This window comes from Herpailurus yagouaroundi, unplaced genomic scaffold (assembly GCF_014898765.1).
Source record: "Herpailurus yagouaroundi ecotype Mexico unplaced genomic scaffold, PumYag 432, whole genome shotgun sequence".
Lineage (NCBI taxonomy): Eukaryota > Metazoa > Chordata > Mammalia > Carnivora > Felidae > Herpailurus > Herpailurus yagouaroundi.
In genome coordinates, this window is record NW_024412649.1 from 29800 (window position 1) to 37709 (window position 7910).

The 7910-nt window shown below is 47.3% G+C and overlaps 1 long non-coding RNA gene across 1 annotated transcript in view; it reads left to right on the forward strand.

Moving 5' to 3' along the window:
* The window catches only part of LOC121022711 (uncharacterized), a 64339-nt gene that overhangs the window by 22078 nt on the left and 34351 nt on the right, over positions 1-7910 (forward strand). The gene's annotated exons all lie outside the window — the stretch shown is intronic.

Here is a 7910-nt window from a genome sequence, read left to right on the forward strand (position 1 = left end):
GTTAGGGTTCGGTCCAGGGACGTCGCCAGGGCCGAATCAACTCCGGTCTCATGATCTCCCTCGAGGGCTGAAGTGAGGGCCCATGCGATGGTTCGGCTCAAGTGTAGGGTTAGGGTTCGAGGCCAGCTTAGGTTTCAGTGGAGTGTTCCGATTCGTTTTAGTTTAGGGTTAAGGTTAGGACCCAGGAGACTCCAAGCACCGAAACAATGACAGGGCAGTGGTCTCCCCAAAGGGTTGAGTTGAGGGCACAAGGGAGGGTGCCGGTCAGGATCCGTCTTTGGCTGCCAAGGCCACACAAATAGATGTTACCCTGATTGGGGAGGCCTCAGGAATCCTCTTGTACAGTGGCAGCCGGGCCTGGGAAATGACATGGAGAGCTTCCAGGTTCTATGCCGAGTGAGCCTGCACCGCTTCTGATCCCCAGGTGTGTGATGTTGTTAGACTTTGCTATTGGGTCCCCATGGGTAGAGAGCCTTAGCTAGTGTTATGGTTCGGTCCAGGGACGTCGCCAGGGCCGAAGCGACTCTGGTCTCATGATCTCCCTCGAGGTCTGAAATGAGGCCCCATGCGAAGGGGCGACTCAAGTGTAGGGTTAGTGTTCTAGGCCAGTAGGTTTCGGTGGAGTTTTACAGTTCGGTGTAGGGTTAGGAATAGGGTTACGTCCCAGGAGGCTCCAGGCGCCGAACCCACATCAGGACAGTGGTCTCCCTGAAGACCTGAGTTGAGGGCAGAAGGGATGTTGCCGGTCAGGATAAGTCTGTGGCTGCCAAGGCCACACAAGTCTTTGGGCCCCTGGTCGGGGCGACCTCAGGAATCCTTTCGGGCAGCTGAAGCTGGGCCTGGGTAACAACATAGTGAGTTCCAGGTTCCATGCCAAATGAGCCTACACTGCTTCTGGACCGCAGGCACGTGGTGTTGTCAAACATTGGTAAGTGTCCCCGTAGGGAGAGAGCCTTAGCTGGGTTTAGGGATCGGTCTAGGGATGTCGCCAGGGCCAAAGAGACTCCGGTCTCGTGATCTCCCTCGAGGGCTGAAGTGAGGGCACATGCGATGGGTCACCACAAGTATAGGGTTAGGGTTCGAGTCCGGCTTAGGTTTCTGTAGAGGGTTCCATTTCGGGGTAGGGTTAGGGTTAGGGTTAGGTCCCAGGAGGGTCCAGGTGCCGAGCCCACAGCAGGGCAGTTTTCTCCCCGAAGGGCTGAGTTGAGGGCACAAGGGAGGGTGCCAGTCAACATCAGTCTTTGGCTGCCAAGGCCACACATGTCGATGGGCCCCTGGTCGGTTAGACCTCAGGAATCCCCTTGTACAGCGGCAGCGGGGCCTGGGAAACGACATGGAGATCTTCCAGGTTCCATGCACAGTGAGGCTGCACCGTTTCTTGACCACAGGCACCTGGTGTTTCAGTCTTTGCTATTGGGTCCCCGTGGGAAGAGAGCCTTAGCTAGTGTTAGGGTTCAGTCCAGGGACGTCGCTAGGGCCGAAGCGACTCTGGTCTCATGGTCTCCCTCAAGGGCTGAAATGAGGGCCCGTGCGACAGGGCATCTCAAGTGTAGGGTTAGGGTTCGAGGCCGTCTTGCTTCTCGGTGGAAGTGTCCTGTTCGCGGTAGGGTTAGGGTTAGTTTAGGTCCCAGGAGGCTCTAGGTGCCGAACCCACAGCATGGCAGTTGTCTCTCCAAAGTGCTGAGATGAGGGCACAATGGAGGGTGCCGGTCAGCATCAGTCTTTGGCTGCCAAGGCCACACAGGTCGATGGGCCACTCGTTGGGGAGGCCTGGAGAATGTTGTCAGGCAGCTGCAGCCGGGCCTGGGAAACGACATGGTGAGCTGCCAGGTTCCATGCCAAGTGAGCCTGCACCTCTTATGAACCCCAGGCTCGTGGTGTTGTCAGACTTTGCTATTGGGTCACCATGTGAGAGAGCCTTAGGTAGGGTTAGGGTTTGGTCCAGGGACGTTGCCAGGGCAGAAGCGACTCCGTTCTCGTGATCTCCCTCGAGGGCTGAAGTGAGGGCCCATGCGATGGCGTGGCTCAAGTGTAGAGTTAGGTTTCGAGGCCGGCTTAGGTTTTGTTGCAGGGGTCCGGTTTGGGGTAGGGTTAGGGTTATGTCCCCGGAGGCTCCAGGCACTGAACCCACAGCAGGGCAGTTTTCTCCCCAAAGGGCTGAGTTGATGGCAGAAGAGAGTGTGCCAGTCAGCATCAGTCTCTGGCTTCCAAGGCCACACAACTCTTTGGGCCCCTGGTCGAGGAGATCTCAGGAATCTCTTGGACAGCTGCTCCCGGCCTAGGAATCGACATGGTGATCTTCCAGGTTCCATGCCAAGTGATCCTGCACCGCTTATGGACCCCAGGCATGTGGTGTTTTCAGACTTTGGGATTGGGACCCATGGGGAGAGAGTCTTAGCTAGGGTTATGGTTCTGTCCAGGTACGTCACCAGGGACGAAACTACTCCAGTCTCGTGATCTCCCTCGAGGGCTGAAGTGAGGGCCCATGCGACACGGCAGCTCAAGTATAAGGTTAGGTTTCGAGGTCGGCTTAAGTTTCAGTGGAGGGTAGGGTTAGGCTTAGGGTTAGGGTTAGGTCCCAGGAAGCTCCAGCGCCGAACCACCAGCAGTGCAGTGGAGTGCCTGAAGGGCTGAGTTGAGGGCACATTGAGGGTGCCATTCAGGATCAGTGTCTGGCTTCCAAGGCCACACAACTCTATGGGCCTCTGGTAGGGGAGGCTTAAGAGTCCTCTCGGGCACCTGCTGCCGGGCCTGGGAAACGACATGGTCACCTTCCAGATTCCATTCCGAGTGACCGTGCACCACTTCTGGAACCCAGGTGCGTGGTATTTTCAGACTTTGTTATTATGTACCCATGGGGAGAGAGCTTTCCAAGGACCTTGCCAGGGCCGCAGCTGCTCTAGTTTCATGATCTTCCTCAAGGGCTAAAGTGAGGGCCCATGCGACTGTGTGGCTCAAGTCTAGGGTTTGGTTTTGTGGTCAGCTTAGGTTTCGGTGGAGTGTTCCAGTTATGGGTAGGGATAGAGTTAGGGTTTGTTACTAGGAGGATGTGGTGGTGACCCTTCAGCAGTGCGGTGTACTCCCCGGAGGTCTGTGTTTAGGGCACATGAGAGGTTGCTGTTCAGGATCATCTTTGGCTTCCAAGACCACGACCTCTCTCGTCCCCTGTTCTGGGAGGCCTCAGGAATCCTCTCGGGCAGCTGTAGCCGGGTTGGGAAATGACATGTTGAGATTCCAGGTTCCATGCCGAATGAGACTGCACCACTTCTGGACCCCTGGCGCGTGGTGTTGTCAGACTGGGGTATTGGGTCTCCATGTTTAGCTAGGGTTAGTGTTCGGTCCAGGGACATCACCAGGACCACTTGGCCCGAGACTCATGATCTTCCTCGAGGTCTGAAGTGAGGTCGTATGCGACAGTGGGGCTCAAGTATAGGGTTAGGGTTCGATGTTGGCTTAGACTTCGTTGGAGGATTCCAATTAGGGGTTGGGTTAGGATTAGGGTTAGGTCCCAGGAGGTTCCAGGCACTGAACCCACATCAGTACAGTGGTTTCCCCGAAGGTCTGAGTTGAGGGCACTGGGGGGGGTGCCGGTCAAGATCACTCTCTGGCTTCCAATGTCACACAAATATATGGCCCCGTGGTAGGGTAAGCCTGAGGAATCCTTTCAGGCAGCTGCAGCTGGGCCTGGGTAGCGACATGGTGAGGTTCCTGGTTCCATTCTGAGTGACCCTTTACCACCTCTGGACCCCAGTCACGTGGTATTGTGAGAGGTTTACGGTTCGGTCCAGGGAAGTTGCCAGGGTCGAAGCGACATCAGTGTTTTGAATTCCATGTAAGGCTGAAATGTGGGCACATGCTCCGATGTGCATCTGTTGTAGTGTCAGTATGATATATAGGGTTAGGTGTAGGGTGAATGTTCTGGTTAGGGTAACCATTTGGTTTAGGGTTAGGTCCATGGATGCTCCAGGTAGTTATCCCAGAGCAGAGCAGGTGTCTCCCCAAAGGGCTGAGTGGAGTCACAAGTTTGTGTGCTGGTCAGGATTATTCTATGTGTTCCAAGGCTAGACAAATGTAATTGCCACCCTTAGAGTTGGCTTCAGGTATCCTCTCGTGCCGCTGCCGTTGCACTTTGTAAATGACATGGTGATATTCCACATTCTGTGTCGAGTATTTCTTCATCAATTCTGGAACCCATGTGCATGCTGTTATTAGAAAATATACAAGTGTATATTTTCTGATGGAATGATATCTCCCTTGATGTCTTTGCAGTGTTAAAGTGCCCTTCTATGATTGTATGAGTATCAATTCTTTAGGTTTTCAGTGTTTTGTGTATTGGATGCTCTCAGGCTGAGCACATATATGTTTACAATTGTTGTATCTTTCATTGGATTATACTTTTTATCATTATAGTGTCCTTCTTTCTCTCTTGTTAGTGTTTTATTTTTAAATCTATTTGTCTGATATAGGTATGGCTACTGCAGTTTTCTTTTGATAATTTACTTCTATAATTACTCTCTTATAGGTAGAGGATAGATAGGTCCTATATTTCATTCATTCTCTCACCCAGTGCCTTTTATTATGAGGAGAGAGAGCTCAGGGATGGGAGGGCGGGGTGGGGGGAATGGGGGAAGATAGAAAGAGAGAGAATGAGAGTGAGGATGAATCTTAAGCAAGTTCCATGCTGAGTGCAGAGCCCAATTGGGGCTCAATCCGATGATCCTGGCATCATAGCCTGATCCAAAATCAAGAGTTGAAATCTCAAGTGATTGAGCCATCCAGGTGCCCCTATCTGTCACCCTGTGCCTTTGATTTGAGCATTCATTCTGTTTCCTTCAAAGTAATTGATAGACATATACTTGTCCTTTTATTACTTGATGATTGTTGTTTCTGAACCTTTCTGATCCTTTCTCCTCTTTCTCTTTTTTATGGTTTGCTGGGTTTCTTTAGTACCACAGTTGAAATTGCTTGTCTTTATAGTCTGCATATGTATTGGTGGTGTTTGATTTGTGGTTATTATTAGATTTGTACCTCACCACTTGTGCATATAGAAGTCTATATTTAGTTGATAGTTGTTAAAATTTGAACCAGTTCTTTACTCCTCTCCTCCCCGTGTGGTAGATATGTGGTGTCATATTTCAAAACCTTTCATATCGCGAATACTTTGGCTGATGTTTTACAGATATACTCATTTTTATTGCCTTTGCGTTTCGCACTTTAATACTGTCACTTTAGGTGTTTATTTTCCACCTAAAGAGTCCGCTTTAACATTTCTTGCAGGGGTGGTTTGTTGGTTGTGAACTCGCTGAGTATTTATTTGGAAACCTCTTGATCTCTCCTTCCATCTGAATGATAGTGTTGTGGATAGACTCTCTTTGGCTGCAGATGTTATCCATTCAGCACCTTTACCATACCGTGCTTCTCACTTACAGTTTCAAAGTTTGTTCTGAAAAATATCCAGTGAAACCTTATGGGGTTTCTCTTGTAGGTAATTGTCATCTTTTGTTTTCCTGCTGTTAAATTTTTTTTCTTTATCACAGCATTTTTCATTTTAGTTACTAGATGACTTGATGTGGATCTGCTTCTGTTGAATATTTTGGGGGTTCTTTGCCTCCTGCTTTTGGATCTGTTTCATTCCCCGCATTAAGGAAGTTTTCATCTATTGTGTCTTCAAATAAATTTTCTGGTTCCATTTCTCAGAGTTTGGAGAATGATAAATAGGGCAGGAGAGACCTATTGAAGGTTCTCTGATGAGTCACTGGTTTGCATGCATGGAGGATAGATTTGGGACTCAAATGAACAACCTACCTTTAACTTCAAAGAACTAGAAAAACACAACAATCTACCAGTGTCCAATGTTCTCAAAAGGGAGGAAGTAATTCATATGAGAGTGGAAACCAATGAAACGGAGACCATGAAATCAATAGAAAATATGAAGAAGACCAAAAGTGGGTTTTCTGAAGAGTGAAACAAAATTTTCAAGATTATACATAGACTATGCTAAGACAGAGAGACGACCCAACTCAAAATAATTATAAATAAAAGAGAAGACATTACACCTGATACCAAAGAAACATAAAGGAGACAAAGAGGCGACCATGGCCAAATTAGATGCCAGCAAATCGCCTACCTAGAAGAAATGGATAGGTTCTTAGAAACACACAACCTACCAAGATTGTATCAGGAAGAAATAGAAGGTTTGCACTGACCCATTAAGGAAGACTGCATCAATACAAGAAGATAACCAAAGTAAGTAAGTTGAAACACTAATTGAAATTCTCTCAGGGAAGAAAAGGACCAGGTAGATTCACTGGTGAATGTGACCAAACGTTTGTTGAAGAAATAACAGCAGTCTTCTCACTGATTCAAAAGGAATGAACACCATAAACTCATTTCATGAGACTGGAATTACCCTGGCAGGAAACCAGAAAAGGATACTACCTGAACAGAAAACTATAGGCCAGTATTCCCATGATGAATATAGATGAATAATTCCCAGTGATATACAGGCAAACCAAATTCAGCATCACATAAAAAGGATCATTGACGGTGATGTAGGGTTTTTTTTCCCTGTAAAGGAAGTATGTTTCAGAAATACAAATCAATAAATGTGACTCCTCACATCCTTGAATGAAAGAAAAATCAACCAGAAACCAGACTCTTAACTATAAATAGCAAACGCAGGGTTACTAGAAGGGAGGTGGGCAGGGGGATGGGTTAAATGGGTCATGGGCTAAGGAGGGCGCTAGAAGTGAGGAACACTGGGTATTGTATGTAAGTGATGGATGACTACATTGTATACCTGAAACTAACATTACACTGTATGTTAACTGACTGGAATTTAAATAAAAACTTGAAAAAATAAATATTGAAGAAATACATAAATACATTTTTTTTTTAATTTTTTTTTCAACGTTTTTATTTATTTATGGGACAGACAGAGACAGAGCATGAACGGGGGAGGGGCAGAGAGAGAGGGAGACACAGAATCGGAAACAGGCTCCAGGCTCCGAGCCATCAGCCCAGAGCCTGACGCGGGGCTCGAACTCACGGACCGTGAGATCGTGACCTGGCTGAAGTCGGACGCTTAACCGACTGCGCCACCCAGGCGCCCCCATAAATACATTTAAACTAAACTAAATAAGTACATTTTTTTAAACTTTTCTTAATGTTTATTTATTTTTGGCAGCGGGGGGGGGGGGCAGGGGAGGGGCAGAGAGAGAGTGAGACACAGAATCCGAAGCAGACTCCAGGCTCTGAGCTGTCAGCACAGAGCCTGATGCAGGGATCGAACCCATAGACCGTAAGATCATGATGTGAATCAAAGTCGGACGCTCAACCAACTGAGCCACCCAGGCGCCCCATACATTTTCAAAATTAAAAATAAAACCCCTGTGATGATGTCAATAGACACAAAAAAAAATTCTGAGAAAATTTGTATCCATTTGTGCTAAAATACTCTTTAAAAATTCCCTGTAGAGGGAACATATCTCAACATAAGAAAGGCCATGTATGTGAAGCCCATATCTAACATCATACTCTATAGTGAAATTGTGAAAGATTGTCCTCTAAGATCAGGAACAAGACAAGGATGCTCTAGTTACGTGTAGGTGATTGGTTGATGCAGGCTTCTGGTTATGGAATAATACATTACAGATAGAGGATATAGCATAGGGAACATTGAGAATGGTACTGGAATAGTGATGCATGGTGACAGATTGTAGCTACACCTGTGTTAGCATATCAGAATGTATACACTTGTCCAATCACTATGTTGTTCATCTGAAACTAATGTAACATACTGTATCAGCTATTCCCAAATAACATGATTTTTAATAAGGTAAAAGAATAAAATAATTCAGTTTAAAGAACTTGTTAATATCTAATCAAGAAATGCATTAAAGTTCCAAACT